The following is a 17,769-nucleotide window of genomic DNA, read 5'->3' as shown; positions in this document are numbered from 1 at the left end:
CCTTTGACAGGACAGCCACTTGAAGAAGCGAAACAGCATTTTTCAATACCAAACTTTGAATTTGCAGATATAGCCGAAAATGAGGATGAGGTTTACATTGATATGTTCATCGGATCAGATCAGTATTGGTGTCTGGTTAACGGGGGTATAGTACGGGGGGAGAATGGACTCTCTGCTTTAGATACTAAGCTAGGATGGGGTCTTTCAGGACCTGTAAATGTCCATGGGATAGTCCATGTGGCAGACCTCGGATTTCGGAGTATCATTACCAATTTGATGAATAAATTCAACCATGATTTTCAGTTAGCCTGGTGCCCGAAGTGTTCAAATTTGGCTGATGGACTTCAGGGTCACTTTGCTAAATCCCATTTTGGCGGCCATCTTTAAAAATGGCCGCCGTTTTTTCATTGCAATTGAGCGCGTCAAGGAAACCTTCATAACTCATTCACAGATTGACCTATTGATATGGAATATGGCTCAAAATGTTCGCAGTAACATTCTACAGCTGCTGTTATATGACACATGTTGGTGAATGAATCATATATTTTCCAAATCAACAGATTATTCTGAAAAAAGCAACGTTTTGACATTTTTTTTCAAGATTTATTTTATAAGTTTACTATCAAATCATGTTCAGGGTAATTTTAGCCAAATTTTGTGTGTGGTCTTCTTAAGTTATTCATTTGGCATAAATAAATACGCTCAGTGAACCAGTCTGTACAGCTGCGGTGGTCGGAAACTCAACAAAAGTCTTGAGTGTACTGTCAATTTTAAAATGTTGAGCCTCGGCGAGGTAGGGTACTAACCATGTGAACGTTTATAGAACGAAATAGTGGCTCAGTGGGTAAGGCTCAACAAGGTCCGGAATTCGATCCCTGTGTCTGGGTAAATTTTTCCTTATTTCACACTGTATGACGAATAGCCATCTTCATTGACCAAGTTAGAACAGTAGGACGTTAACCCACATTGCATTTCATTTTTGGTCCACAAATCGTAATGTGATAGATTTTTACTTTGAAGAGTCTGGCAACCTTTTGTGGTATCATCTAGAATCTAGACAGATGGTTTCATGGATTCATATTTGTCAATTGTGAAAGTGTAAAGTGTAAAATGTATTTCACAACAAGTTCTAAGTTTAAAAATGATACTTACAGAGATAATTTGAAATACATTTACGACTAGGTATCCCAAAAGCCATGGCTCACGATTTCCTCTTTGTTAATGTCACAACCATCCACCTCATTGGAATTACTATGACAATTGCAACTACTGTTTTTCTTCAGCAATTGACACTAGCCAAACAGACACAGGAGATCTCGGCAGCGACAATGATGATATCATTTTAATGTCATAGGCCTGCCTAAAGCGAAAGAGGAAATTGGTCGACATTTCTTTTGTGATGCCTAGTCGTAAATGCATTTCAAATTATCTTCGCAACGATTCTTTTTAAACTTTCAAATTGTTGTGAAATGGATCTGTGGATACGATATCTAGACTATACCACAAAAGTTGCCAGGAAATAGTGATGAATACCGGAACAAAATTTTTGATACTAATTACCGAAAAAATCCGAAAAACCCAAAATATCGAAAAATCAATAAATAACGAAAAAACAACACTAATTACCGAAAAAAACCGAAGCCGCACATAAAAATTGCTAGGTGGATCAGACTAGACCATGCATAAAAATTGTGGCGAACTGTAGGTTACGCATTAAAATTGTGGACACTCTAGGTGGGTAATGGGTCAAGCAAGATCAGGCATAAATATAGCGGTACACTTTCAGTCAGGGGCGGATTGGGTCCGCGAACCGGCCCGGGCACCTGTGTCAGAGCTGCCCCTTTTACTGACCGCGGAGCCTGGACGGGGAGGGGGGGGGGGTCCGGGTGCTTTCCCCCTGGAAAAATTTGAAAAATGAACCCCAAATATGCGATTTGGTGGCATATCTGATTATAATCTTTGTCAAATAATATATCTCATAAATCGATTAATTTAGGCCAAAACCCCGACTTACAAGTAATTTACAACCATCAACCTGTGAAATTATCATATCGTCATATTATTAATTAACGTATTATCATTGTATCGTCAAGAGTCAAGAGAATTTAACCGGTTAAAAAATGGGACTAGTTGAGAAAATTTTGACCATTTGATTAACCAGTTATGAATATTGAATAAGTAGGAATATTTTCATTGTAAAATGTCCCATTTTTGTTGCCGGGAGCGCTAGTTGATTCATCCTGTGACGGAATTCGGAATCCCCATTGCAGGATTCCGAATTCCGGCCCACACCCGGCCCAGAAAGTCTATTATACCAGCCCATTCCAGACTCTCGTTAAAGCCACCGGCCACATACAACATGATCATCGTCGCTCCATGGCCTGTCCAATACCCCCCCCCCCCCCAATATAATGTTCAGCAGAAAAGGTTTTTTTAGACGAATTGGACAAAATTATTTTTATCATTTTTTGTCCGACCGACCCTTCGGGCGATCGCACGGCCCAATCCGCCTCTGCTTTCAGTTGGCCATTGATCACAATATGTCCCGCATAAGACTAGTTGGGCATTGTAGGTGGGTCATGGGTCAGGCATTTAGTAATTGATCATGAAGCATAATCAAATAACACATTATTTACGGATGACAAGACTAGTTGGGCATTGTAGGTGGGTCATGGGTCAGGCATTTAGTAATTGAAGCATAATCAAATAACACACTATTTACGGATAACAATTTCTATAGTTTATTTAACTGAAACGTTTCAACAAGATTTCACATGTCCTTATCAATCATATAACATTAATAAACAAGCCAACAGGGAGGCTGATGTCCCCCGTCAAAATTCCTAAATAAATAGATGACCCATATTAATTAATCGCACATTTATTTTTTTCAAAAGTATCGAGCAATCAAACTGATTATCAACTATACACTAAGTTTCATCACTCTCTATCAGATAGAATCAAAGTTATCTTGTCTCAAAGCATCGATCAATGAAATTGCTTAGCTCTGCTTAGCTTTAGCCCGAAATGTTAATTACTGAACTGAGTCAAGACATTCGCCTAATGAACATTTACATCAAGTTTCAGCATTCTACCTCAATTAAAAGCAGAGTTATTGTGTTCCAAAGTCTTGACCAATCAAATTGCTAATCGCTCTTTAGCCTAAGCAGAAAATTCTCACGATCGAACTTAGTCAAGCTAATATCGCCCTCACTTCATTATAACCAAAGTTATTGTGCCCTAAAGCATCAACCAATCAGATAGCTCATCTCTGCTTACCCTAAACAGACAATGTTCATCATCGAACTCCATCAAGGTATTCACCTAATGAACGCCTACACCCAGTTTGAACATTCTACCTCAATTAGAATGAGAGTTATTGTGTTCTAAAGTCTTGGCCAATCAAATTGCATATCGTTCTGCTTATCCTGAGCAGAAAATGCTCATTATCGATCTTAGTCAAGGTCTTGATGTAATGAAACTATACACCAAGTTTTATCACTCTCACTTAATTAGAACTAAAGTACTATCGTGTATCAACCAATCAAATTGCTTATCTCTGCTTACCCTAAGCAAAAAAATCTCATCTCCGAACTCCATCAAGGCATTGACCTAAAAAAACACTTACACCAAGTTTGAACATTCTAGCTCAATTAGTAAGAGAGTTATTGTGTCCCAAAAAGTGTGACGGACGGACAGACGAACCCATTTTAATAGCCCTCTGCTTTCTTCAAAAGTCGGGGGATAATAAAATGAAAAGAGAGAGAGAGAGAGAGAGAAATGGGTTTAACGTCCACTCGACACAAACTATGTCATTTCGGGACTAACATATGGTTTTTAATTTTATTTCAATAATTCGCTTGCGCGTAGGGGTCTTTAGCAGTGGGAGGAAACCGGAGGACCCGGAGAAAACCCACGAGGTTGGACAGGCGACCCTAATCCTTGTCACGTACAACCAGGGAATCGAAACCCCGCCAGTTGACTCAATGACAGACCGTATGATACAGCGCGCGCGTGCTAACCACTCGGCCATCCAAACCCCCATAAAATGAAAAGAATATGGTTATATATATATACAAGAGCAGTGCGGACTCTCCAATGGGATGCAAAATCAGCTAGTATGGGCAACTGTCCCAAGCCGTTAAATAAACAAATGCACATAGACAGGAATAATCAGTAATTGGTATAGATAAGCACAAGAATAAAAGATCAAACAATTATTTAAGCGGTATAATGAACCACGAGCAATAGGCCATAACATTAAAAACATGATAACGACTTGTGAAATCTTGTTGAAACGTCGCAGTGAAATAAACTATAGTTATTGTTATCCATAAATAGTGTGTTATTTGATTATAAAAGACATATTACAAGCTACATCAAACAGAAAATCGATCATTTTACGGAAATTCTGGCCGCCATTTTGAATATTCACCATCTTGGATTTTTTTAAACACTCTTTGTTTTGGTTAATTTTAAGTTCAGTAATCTCTTTCAATTGGATATTACATGTAATATTAAACTGTGAAATAACTATTATCTGACAAATTGGCCATTTGAGCATTTTGAATTTCTACCATCTTGGATTTGGGACACTCATATTAGAGATTATTTTTTTATGATCAATGTTTCTGATATCTAGTAAATCACTTTAGTTGACCAAATAGATAATTTGGCTTATATGGGTCTGAACAAGATTTTTTTAGTAAACTTATGAACAGATATCATGAAAAAAACCCCGAAAATATTGCTGTTTTCAGATTAATCTTTTATTTTGAAACCGAAAGCATTGATTAAACAACATGTATCATATACCAGCAGATTTAGAATTGTATTATGAACATTTTGAGGCATATTACATATCCGTAAGTGAACCTGTTGAGGAGTTGTGGAGGTTTCCCTGACAAATAAAAAAATGGCGGCCATTTTTAAAGATGGCCGCCAAACTCACATTTGGCAAAGTGACCCGGATGTCCATCAACCAATTTTGGACACTTTAGACCTAAGGCTAACTGAAAATCATGGTTAAATTTATTCATCAAATTGGTAATGAAAATCTGTCTGTCACCCTTAGGTATCCAGCCAAAGACTGTACACGAGGATTTGGTGGATACGCTATCATGTAATGGTAGTAGATATGAAGTTTTCTTGTCATGGAAAACAGCACATCTACCTCTACCGGATAACCTCAAAGCGAAAAATTTAACAGCCTTCGTCAACGTCCGATAGAAGAATGTCAGACTTTTAAATATGTTACCACCAAAATGTTGAAGCGATATCAACTTCTACAATAGGCCCGCATGTACTAGGCTACCTCAAAAGTTCGCGAAATAGAAAAATGTCGAAAAAAATAAAGGGCAATTATGAGAGGTTTGATAAAGAACTGACTATAATATACTCAGTCAAATTAAAAACTTGACACTCGGGATTTTTGGGACTAGATTTTTAATATTTGGTTTAAGGCAACTATTTTAGTGTTATGTTGTGCACAGACGACCTTGACATCAGCAGAAAGCAAGAATACGTCTCGCAGAAAGTCCTTGACATTGATAACGTTCGTGATGTCACAGTACCCCCCAAAATGAAATCCACAGACTTGGAGAACAATCGGAATAAAGTGTTTAGTAACGGTTGTGGCCTCTTCTAGCGTCTCGTACTGCCACACAACGTCTTCTCATGGATCTCAGAACATTAGTAAACACTAATGGTGGATTCACTTGCTGACGAACACGTCGACCCAGTTCGTCCCAGATGTGTTCAATAGGATTAAGGTCGGGGCTAAGCGACGGCCAATCCAGGACTTGGACACCGGCATTTCTTAAAAAATTCTGGGTAGCAATTGCTGTATGAGGTCGAGCATTGTCTTGTTGAAACGTTAGTCCAGGCCCATGTCTCTGCATAAACGGAAGAAGAACAGGTTGCAAAATCTGATCCCTGTACTGGACAGCATTTAAGTTGCCCTGGACAACAACAAGAGGAGAACGTCCATGTGCACAAAAAGAACCCCAAACCATGACGCTACCGCCACCAAATCGGTCAACTTCTCTGACGCATACTTGAGCGTAACGTTCACCTCATCTGCGGTACACTCGGGCCATGCCATCGGCAAATCTCAAAGTGAATCGAGATTAGTCACTAAAGACAACCGAATTCCACTGTCTTTGAGTAAATCTTATGTGTCTTGTTGCCCACACAAGTCGGTTACGGCGATGAAGATGTGTCAATATTGGTCCATTATAGGGCCTCCGAGCTCGAAGACCAGCAGCCTGCAAGCGATTTAGAACAGTTTGTGGAGTTACCTTTCCACCAAACATCTCTCTACTTGTGGAGGTTGCAGTGACAAATCTGTTTCTAAGATGACGTAATCGTATTGCTTGACCTTCTTGGAGTGACGTCACACGTGGCGCTCCCGCCCTTGGGCGGTCGGCAATAGTTCCAGTTTGAAGCACTCTCATTCTAAGATTAATTATTGTCTGGCGTGAACAATTTAAGGCTCTTGCAACAGTGACCACAGACTGACCAGCATAGAGCCTACCTATAGCACGTAGACGTTCTACATTTGAAAGGCGCGGCATTTTCTAACAAAGATGAAAATAACAATTTTAATTTGTTTTTCCAGTTCAAGTTACGTGTGCGTATTCAGTTTAAGCAAATTTGCAGCTATTGACCTCACGAGTTTGTGTTTGCACGTGTTTTTCAGGTTTTTCATCTTGATATGCTCAAAAGTCACGTGATCCACGTGACTTTACAATTTTATGAAATTAAAGGCTTCTTACTACTTACTATCGTTAGAAACACTTTAAAATTTATTTGACTTACCAGAAAAATTTTTTTGTTGAAATTCATCAGTGTCAAGTTTTTAATATGGCTGAGTATAGTTAAAAAAGAAATAGATAACGTAAATAGAATATGCTGACAATTTCAAATTGCTCCACTCTGAACCGAGATATTAGCTTTTGAATTTTAGGCCTGGCCTCAATCATCATAACTAAAGGAAGAGTTAACTCTTGCATAATGTATGTTTAAGTGCATTTGAAAAAGGTAGATCTTCTAAGAATGAATGGGAATTTTCAAAGCCTTGTGATATCACAATTCCTGTGGCAACTACAGACTGTGAAAGATGGTTTAGTTGACAAAATATTATAAAAAAAACCAACAAATATTCATTAAAAACAAATGCACTGTGTAATTTAATGTTACTAAAAGTGGTTACCCCAGATGTTGAAAACGCTTTCAAAAAATGGGCTTCTGCAAAGCAGTGAAGCATTTTGTAAACTGTGATATAATATGTATAAAAATTACTCAAAAAATCTAATAGATATTTGTTCTTTTTTGGCGGAAAAAATATATGGCTAATAAATTAAAATAAAAAAATTGGCGGAAAAAAATGAAACCCAGAGTGAGCACTGCCTCAAACTCAGCCAAATAAGATTGAACCATTTGTTAAGGCGTTTACGCCATAAGCCAGATATCACGAGGGAATACGATAATATAATCAAAGGTCAATTAAAGGAGGGTATCCTTGAAGAAGTACCTGAACCAACCATGACCTCAAGTGAAAAAATTCATTACATTCCGCACCACTGTGTCATTAGACGTGACAAAGACACCACAAAGATGCGGATTGTTTATGATACCTCTGCTAAGACTCAACATGGTACTTCACTTAACAATTGTTTGTTAGCAGGACCACCAATGACTCATCATAAACTGGACATTTTACTACGTTTTCAAATACACCACATAGCCCTCACTGGTGACATTGAGAAAGCCTTTCTTATGATATCAGTTACAGAATTTGACAGACGTTTTACGATTCCTCTGGGTCAGAGATATCGAAGACAGCGACTCTCCTTATATAACTCTTAGATTTGCCAGAGTACCATTTGGTGTGACGTCTAGTCCCTGTTTGCTAAACGCCACGGTAAAATATCATAATGAACAATTTGATGAGGATCCAGAATTTGTAGAAATTTTTTTTGTCATTAATATTTTTTTTGTCGATGATCTAAGTACAGGAGCCAGTTCCAGTTCAAGTCAAGACTTCTTACTGGAGGCTTTAATTTGCGAAAGTTTTATTCGAATTCAGCCGAGTTAAGGCAGAAGATTGCAGAAGCAGAATCCACAGCAGTTAAAACTATGCTGCGTACATTAATGGATGATAATGATTCGTACGCCAAAATTAATCTTGGAAACTCTGACGTGTACCGTGAAAAAGAACAGAAAATACTAGGTATTAAGTGGAACTATAGCCAGGACACATTTTGTTTTGACTTAGAAGAACTCTATTTGTTAGCCAAGGATAGTCTTCCCACTAAAAGAAACATTGTAGGTTTAGTAGCCAAAATATTTGACCCGTTAGGTTTTGTTTCAGATCAAATTATTGTTTCAACAGTTGTGTAAATTAGGTATAGAATGGGACGATCCAATCTCGGGGGATATTTTAGTTCAGTGGAACCAAATTAGTTGAAACGCTTTCGGTCAAATGTACATTTTATATGCCCAGATGTGTATTTAGCGGAGTTATTGAAACAGTTATCAATTGCTCATTACACGGATTTTGTGACGCGTCTGTTCGTGCGTATGGTTGTATAGTTTATTCACGTATAGAAACTGATATAGTTGTAACTGTTAGGAATTTAGTGTCTAAAACCAGGGTATCGCCATTAGTCAATACAACAATTCCAAGGTTAGAACTTTTATCCGCCTGTTGATATTAATAAAGCCGAAATATTATGGATTAAGGACATACAAATTGATTTAAAATCCAATAAGAAGTTTCGCCAATGGAAGATTGAATTTGATTTTATTACGGACAATTAATGTATTATTAGATGTAATGGTAGATTAACATTTGCAGACATTCCAGAATTATCTAAACATCCAATTGTTCTAGACACTAGCCATTACATAACGTCCTTGATCGTACGCGAAGCCCATCAGAAAGTGTTTCATAGTGGTGTTAAAGCCACATTAACTCAAATTCGATCTAAGTTTTGGATAATACGCGGTAGACAATTCATACGGAAAATCTTGTATCGTTGCGTGATATGTCGTAGATTAGAAGGGAAGCCATATTCAGTTCAAGCCACGCCAGCACTTCCGTCATTTAGAGTCCCAAGAAGCCCAACCGTTTCAATATACAGGAACTGACTTTGCAAGTCCATTGTACATAAGAACTAATAACATCCATCGTTCAGGTAAAATCTGGATAGCTCCATTCACGTGTTGTGCTCCTCAAGCAGTTTGTTTAGACATTGTGCCAGATTTGTCAACTTTAGCCTTTTTCTTTGTTTTAGGAGATTTTCCGCCAGATTTGGAACGCCAACCATGATTATTTCGGACAATGCCAAGACTTTTAAGGCAGCCTCCAAGGAATTGTGTTCAATTATAGCCAGTGACACCGTTAAAGATTATTTTGCCAGCGAGAGGATTGAATGGAAATTTAATCTGGAGGAAGCACCATGGACAGGAGGTATTTTTGAGAGACTAGTTAAATCCAGTAAACGGTGTCTTCGTAAAACATTAGGAAATGCCAAATTAAGTTATGATGAACTTTTAACTGTTGTTAGGGAGGTTGAGACAATATTAAACTGTAGACCTTTAAGTTATGTTTCAAGCGAGGATCCAGAAGAGCCATTGACAACATCTCACTTGTTGTATGGGAGACGTATTTTAGGATTGCCGGAAAAAGAACTTTCAGATAGTGACATGTCAGATATGGATTTTAATTCTTTAGAACCTAACCGAATGTGCAAAAGCATTTAAATCGTGTTATGTGCCATTTTTGGACAAGGTGGAAACACGAATATTTGTTAGAACTCAGAAACTCTCACCGCAATATCGCCAATTCCAGTCAAACGTCTATTAGTGTAGGAGACATTGTTGTAGTAAATGACGAGAACAAGAAAGGAAATTTGTGGAAATTGGGTAAAGTGGAAAGCCTAATAGACAGTAAGGTTGGATTTAATCGTTGAGCCGTTGTCCGTGTCTCTTCCAAGAGTGGTGTCTCAGTTCTTCGAAGACCTATCCAGTTACTATATCCATTAGAAATTAGTAGCCAAAGCCAAGCAGTAGATCTACGTAACGTAGCCAGCCAATAGCTAGAACGCGCAGAGACGCAGCCATAGCATAAGATGTTAAACGAAGGCAATGGATTTCTGATGGTGTTGTGTGGTGTTGACTAGATCTATAGTTAGGACTCATTTTCATATCTAGTCAAGGGGGGGGGGGGGGGTTGACAGACTTGTCCCTTTAAGTTACATGACATTAAGGACAACTAGGGGAGATAATTTGTAGTTAATTGTGTTCGAGCCAATGTACGCCTTGTTGTAATGTTTGTAAGAAGCCAAGATGAATAAAACCAATTCTTATCCGATTTTGACGAAACTCGAAATATAAGTTTATCTCCAAAAGATCTCGGCTGCTTTCGATATTGGCATGTATCGGATCGAAACTTCATGGATTATGGCCCCTGTTTGTACGAAAAATTACGTTTTTAGCTTGTGGACCCTATAGAGGTCACATTTTTTATCCGATTTTGTTGAAACTTGAAATATAAGTTTATAACCCAAAGATCTCGGTTCCTTGCGATATTCGCGCATATTGGACCGTAACTTCCTGAATTATGGCCCCTGAGTGTACGAAAAATCGCGTTTTTAGCTTGTGGACCCTATAGAGGTCATAATTTTTATCCGATTTAAAAAACCGTATTATTATATCACCGTTACACCCTAAGGACAGCTGAGTTCGAATTTCGTGAAAATCGGCCCCAAATTGACAGACAAAATGGCCGCCGTTCGTTCTCAAATAACGTAAAAATATGGTATATCAAGGTTATGGACCCTATAGAGGTCACAATTTTTATCCGATTTTGTTGAAACTTGAAATGTAAGTAAGTTTATAACCCAAAGATCTCGGTTCCTTTCGATATTCGTGCATATCGGACCGTAACTTCCTGAATTATGGCCCCTGATTGTACGAAAAATCACGTTTTTTGGGTTGTGGACCCTATAGAGGTCATATTTTTTATCCGATTTAAAAAACCGTATTATTATATCACCGTTATACCCTAAGGGAAAATCGGCCCAAAATTGACAGACAAAATGGCCGCCGTTCGTTCTCAAATAGCGTAAAAATACGGTATATCAAGGTTGTGGACCCTATAGAGGTCACAATTTTTATCCAATTTTGTTGAAACTTGAAATGTAAGTTTATAACCCAAAGATCTCGGTTCTTTTCGATATTCGCGCATGTCGGACCGTAACTTCCTGAATTATGGCCCCTGATTGTACGAAAAATCGCGTTTTTAGCTTGTGGACCCTATAGAGGTCATAATTTTTATCCGATTTAAAAAACCGTATTATTATATCACCGTTACACCCTAAGGACAGCTTAGTTCGAATTTCGTGAAAATCGGCCCAAAATTGACAGACAAAATGGCCTCCGTTCGTTCTCAAATAGCGTAAAACATGGTATATCAAGGTTGTGGATCCTATAGAGGTCACAATTTTTATCCGATTTTGTTGAAACTTGAAATGTAAGTTTATAACCCAAAGATCTCGGTTCCTTTCGATATTCGCTCATATCAAATTGTAATTTTCTGAATTATATCCCTTGATTGTAGGAAAAATCACTTTCTTTTTAGCTTGTTCTCTATCCATCTCTCGAAAATGTGGGCGTATCTTGCCTGGCAGCCGCTGGTTTGTTAATATGTTGTCTGTAAATTTGGCAAAACAAACCCAATCCCTAGTGTTTGTCCGATTTTCACGAAATTCGAACTCAACCATCATTAGGTGTAACGGTGATATAGTAAAACGGTTTTTTAAATCGGATAAAAATTGTTACCTCTAGAGTGTCCACAAGCTAAAAACGTGATATTTCGCACAATCAGGGTCCATAATCCATGAAATTATGGTCCGATACATGCCAATATCGAAAGGAATCGAGGTCTTTGAGGGTTATACCTGTATTGCAAGTTTCGTCAAAATGGGATAAAAAATGTGACCTGTAGAGTGTCCACAAACAAATTGTGGACGGACAGGGCCGACGACAATATACGTCCACATGAAAATGTGTCCGTTTAAAAATGATTGTACGAAAAATCGCGTTTTTATCTTGTGGCATTCTAGATGTTCTAATTTTTATTTGATTTTGATGAAACTTGAGAAAAGTATGTTTATAACCGGCAATACTATATACCGGAAAACACGGTAAAACAACCGGAAAACACCATTTTATAGTTAATACCGGAAAACACCGGAAAAACACTAGATATCGGAAAACACACTAAATACCGGAAAATACCTCTAAATAGGTAACCCGGAGACTGGCACCCTAAATAGGTAACCGGGAGCCTGGGTTAGGGTTAGGTTAGGGTTAGTTTCCGGTTTATAGTATAGCCCTTCTCCGGGTTACCTATATAGGGTGTTTTCCGGTATTTAGTGTGTTTTCCGGTATTTAGTGTTTTTCCGGTGTTTTCCGGTATTCAGTATAACATGGTGTTTTCCGGTAGTTTTCCGGTAGTTTTCCGGTTGCTTTCCGGTGTTTTCCGGTATATAGTATGACCCGTTTATAACCCAAAGATCCTGATTCTTATTTCGGGAAAAATAGAAACGAAATTGCCTGACAAAGTGGCAGCTCCTTGTACCCCATTTATGTAAAGGTATGTGATACGAAGGTTATGCACTATGGAGCGGAATTTCCATCATATGCGTAATCTAATATGCTTACTTCTATGCATGTAACAGGCGATACACATTTAAAAAATCTAATTTATAAGACTTAATTTTTAAATATTGCAGTTAGAATTTGTATTTTGTTCTATTTCCATTATTACTCTTAATTTATTGCTGTCAGTTTAGCTTCGTTAACATTTTGATATTTTACAAATATTTCGCGGTAAAGGCGTCATAATTCTAAAGCTCATTTTGGTAACAGACGACGCTGTTTACAATTGTATGGTGGTTCATTGGAAACATGTAAAATCGCGCCCTTTCCTCGACCCGACAGACATGACGACTTTTTCTGTCAAAAAAATTAAAATATTTTACGTACAAAAGCATACTATTCTAGATATTTTATCGTGCATTTTCACAAATAATGCACGATCGATTGTTTTGACCTATTTGTTTTGTAAAAGAATAATGTATAGCAAGAACTCTTCACGTCATGCACGGAAGTGAATAAATAAATATAAATCGGTAATGCTTAGTTTAGCTTATCTCTTCCCCTCAAGTAAGGTATTTTTAATATCATTGAAGTAATCTATATCGGGCGAGGCTTCCAAATCATCGGGAGCCGCTGTGTATCGGTGAGTAAGTCACTGACTCGGTAACCAGGAGGTCCCGGGTTCGCTCCCGGAGTTGGAAGAGAAAATTCCTCGGGTTTTCCCGTCAGTTCAAAATCCCCTGACATTACACATTTCATTATGCCCGTCTTCATTAGCACAATCGGTGCATAACAGCAGGATGTTAAACTTTATTTCATTTCCAAATCACCGGTTTTGTGTTAGGGGGTAGGAGGACTCTTTGGGGATTGGGCGAACGATTCACCGCCCTTATTGATCTCATTCTATAGTTTGGTGTCATAACTAAACGAATTTAAACTTGGTATAGTTAATTCTACATTGTTTACACCCTCTTATTATGCTCCCGTTGAGGGGGTCCGGGGTAATTGTCACCATCCCTCCCCTCTTATATTTTAATGTTTCCATGCCTATAAATTTGAAATCAATAAATTTATACCAATGATACTTGACAGGACTGCAAAGGTACATAACCTTAAAATTGATTAGTCAACATAGGGTAGTATAGACAAATATTATGCTTTCAAGATTTTGCATCCACCCATATTTTCATGTGCACCTATTATGCCGTCAGTCCTGTCGTACGTGTGTCTACAGGTCACAATTTGTTATCCGACATTGATGAAACTTAAACTTTATGTTGATATTCCAAAGATCTCGGATGGATTCGATTATTGCCCTTATCTCACAATAACATTTTGGATTATAGCTGCTGATCGTACGATCAGAGATTATAATTCGATTTTGGAGGAAATCGGACCATAACTTCCCTAACAAACATCTTACAGTCTGCATTCAAACGTTTTCACAGCACCGAGACAGCTTTATCAAAATAACTAATGATATATACCAAACTATTGATGATCAAAAATGTATTTTGCTGATACTTTTGGACCTATCGGCTGCCTTTGAAACTCTTGATGTCGAAGACCTTCTCCAAGCTCTACAGGAAGAAATAGGGACTCGAGGCACTGTTTAAAGCTGGTTCCGAGCATACCTAGAAAACAGACAACAATGTGTCAAGATCGATAACGTTAAATCTGTTAAGGTCATTATGATGTGTGGTGTGCCCCAAGGGTCAGTTCTAGGCCCTGTACTGTTCATTATCTTCACCCGACCATTAACTGGAATAAATCGGGTTATGGATGACATCACACTATCTGAAACTAAATCCTGAAAAAAACTGAGTATCTGGCAATTGGAACAAAACTACAATATAGTAGATTCTCAATACCACCTCTTAAATTTCAACACAAAAGTCTTGCTCAATCTCCAGAAGTCAAAAACATTGTTGCAGTTCTAGATTCCACAATGTCCTTTAGCTCCCACATCAAATCTGTTTGTTCCTCTTCTTATTTCCATCTTCACAGAATTAACAAAATAAACTAATATCTAAATGCTGAGAGTACAGAACTCCTCATTCATTCATTCATTACAAATAATCTAGACTATCATAATGCCTTATTTTTTGGCCGTCCGAATTATCAAATTCAACACCTTCAACGAATTCAAAATGCTGCCCCCAGAGTTTTGTCAAGTACAGACCACATCATCCCGATTCTGGAAAATCTACATTGGCTCCAAGTTCAACAACGAATCAAGTTCAAAATATTACTGTTGACTTTCAAAGCTTTACATGGTCAATCACCATTATATATCAAAGATCTGATTACCCCATATAAATCCACAAGAAATCTTTGGTCCACAGATACACAATTTCTGTATCAACCATCAGTGAATCTTGAAATAGCAAAAAGATCTTTCTCGTTCTCTGCTTCTCTTTTATGGAATTCGCTGCCTTACCACATTAGAATCATTGACTCCCTAGATGCATGTAAATCTCAGCTAAATACCTTCCTGTTTACATAAGCGTTTCCGTAGTTCAATAGAGAAAACTTGAAAAGCACAATAGAAACTTCAGTTTTAGTATTATCGTGCTATATAAATAGAGGATTATTATTATTATTAAAATTGCCCGGCCCTTTACGCAAATACTTGAAGTGACAAAGCATGTTATACATATACCAATTTTTAGATGACACTTAAAATATGCGTTGAAGGTCGACGGATCTGGTATGCGCATCTAGTTTGGACGGCGGCATCATGGGTTATGGCTCCTGTCATTTACGCAAGAAGAGAAGTATGCACGAAGTTTCGGGCCCAATTTTAGATGAAACTAAAAATATGCGTTAGGGATCGAAATATCCTGGATTGGTTTGAATTTGATGAGCACCGGACCTTTCACTCAAGAGTTATCCCCCTTTTTTCGAAAGCATTGTGAACGCGATACAGGTTATAATATTTAACATATATATTTTTTTTTGTTTATCGAATTAAGTTATGTCCCCTAAGCCGAAAACTCCATCAATGTGCAACTTTCTGTAACCTCCCTTTAACAGATTTAATTCTTGTTCGATGTAAATCATTGGGACAATGAGGGAACGAGTCATGTCGGTTTATCCCGTCCATCTGCGTTCCCTGAACTGTTCCGAAGTTATCCCCCTTTTCCGAAATCTTGTGGACCTAGAGGCTGTACGTTTACATCTGAAGTATCATTTCCCTTTTCTCAATCTAATTTCAAGTGAAATAAAATATTGTTTATAAACCAAATCAAATACGAAAAAAACTTTGCTCTACTGGTGTATTTCCAGATTACTTAAATAATATCAGAATAATTTATTTTTGCACGTAAAATACATTATTTTTGCTTTAGAGAAAAAAAATAGCCTAATTTATCTTTCCAAATTGTCGAGAATGATTTACTTTTGTACCTATGTTTGAAAGAAAAAATGTGTTTTGGGGTTATATAAAAAGGGCACAATTTCACATGTCCTAAATGGGCCACCATATAGTAAACAGCGCCACCTGTTACCGTAATGAGAGTAAGAATTGTGACTTATCACAGTGGGTTAAAAGGGAGTCATAATTTACGCTAATTAACAGATGGCGCTGTTTATTATATGGTGGCTCATTGGAGACATGTAAAATTTCGCCCGTTTGCCCTAATACGGCCATATCAATTGAAAAAGCCTCTTTTATTTGCAATATTCGTTCTCGCAATATTTTTGAGAGAATTAATGGGTTATTTTTTCCTCTAAAGATATATAAAATATTTTACGTACAAAAGTAAATTATTCTGATAATATTTAAGTAATATAAAAATACGCCAGTAGAACAATTTTTTTTGTTCGTTTTGGTTTATAAACAATATTTTATTTTATTTAAGATTGGATTAAGAAACAGGAAATGATAATTCAGATATAAAATTACAGCAAAGCGTAATCCGCCCCCACCCACGCACACACACCCTGAATTTCTTAGGCAAGCTACGTCCACAACTGTGCAAGAAATGGACGAAAACAGTGAAAATCGATAGCCTCCCCCCCCACCATTGTCCCAAATTCTTCACATCGAATATGAAAAATATCTTTTGAAAACTGCATCCTCCATAGAGTTTACACGGTTTTCCGCAAAGGGTGGTTGCAGAACGCTGAATATCGGTATGTTTTTTTGCTAAGGGAGCATAACCAAATTCCAAAAAAATCTGTTAAAAACTATAGCCTGTATCGCATGTTTTCGACAAACAAATCCAAGATCTTTCGATTGTTAACCAATATTTTAAGCTTCATCTCAAATTGGGTGAACAAGCTACGTACACTCTTTACGTAGAAGGCGAGAATCATAGCCAGAGATGCCATGGTCTGATGTCAGATATATGCGCATTCAAGATCTTTCGACCTTTAACGCATATTTTAAGTGTCTCTAAATCGGACATTGGTATATGTATTACATGCTTTGCCAGCATATTATGGGACTTTTAATGCGTGTTCGCAATGCAAAACTATACAAATTTCAAATTCGTTTGGCCTTTATCCAATTAGATATGGCACCAAACTGTGGAATGAGATTAGTAAGATAAATACAAGCGGCGAATCAATGCCCTAAAGAGCCCCCCCCCCCCTACCTCATAAGACAAAACCGATGATTTGGACATTAAACATACATTATGTAAGAGCTACATCCGCCTATAGCAGGTCCTTCTTTAGGCCTGAAATGTTATCTTAACTTATCCAGACCATAATCAACTCTCGATGTCATTGCTAGCCTGCGATATTTACTGGATTCGGATTCGATCTGCTTCTCAACGCTCATTCGTGATAAAATCAAAAAATGGATAATCGTACCGACGTTAATAACGATATCGAGGCTAAGCCCAAATTCAAGCGCTAAATTCTCGGTTCAGAGTGGATCAATTTGACTGTAGTAATGATGATCGGGGCTAGGCCCAAAATTCAATCGCTAAATTCTCTGTTCATAGTGGATCAATTTGACTGAAATTTTCAGCAAATCCCCATTACATTATCTAGTTTCTAACTAGTATAGTGAGAACTGCCAGCTCTTTATCTAATCTCCCATAATGTATCTTTAAATGAAATGAAATAGAGTTTAACGTCCCGTCGTTC

At 37.7% G+C, this 17,769-nt stretch overlaps 1 protein-coding gene across 6 annotated transcripts in view; it reads right to left on the bottom strand.

Moving 5' to 3' along the window:
• The window catches only part of LOC126830245 (uncharacterized), a 152,303-nt gene that overhangs the window by 63,278 nt on the left and 71,256 nt on the right, over positions 1-17,769 (bottom strand). For 2 of the 6 annotated variants that reach the window (XM_050560637.1, XM_056099284.1), the window contains exon 3: positions 14,157-14,303. The exons of the other annotated variants lie outside the window; for them this stretch is intronic. The gene's annotated coding sequence lies outside the window, so the exon portion shown is untranslated. The remainder of the gene's footprint in view (positions 1-14,156; positions 14,304-17,769) is intronic. 6 annotated transcript variants of the gene reach the window in all.

Source organism: Patella vulgata, chromosome 1, assembly GCF_932274485.2.
Source record: "Patella vulgata chromosome 1, xgPatVulg1.2, whole genome shotgun sequence".
NCBI classification, from domain to species: domain Eukaryota; kingdom Metazoa; phylum Mollusca; class Gastropoda; family Patellidae; genus Patella; species Patella vulgata.
This window is presented reverse-complemented; position numbering and strand designations above follow the sequence as displayed.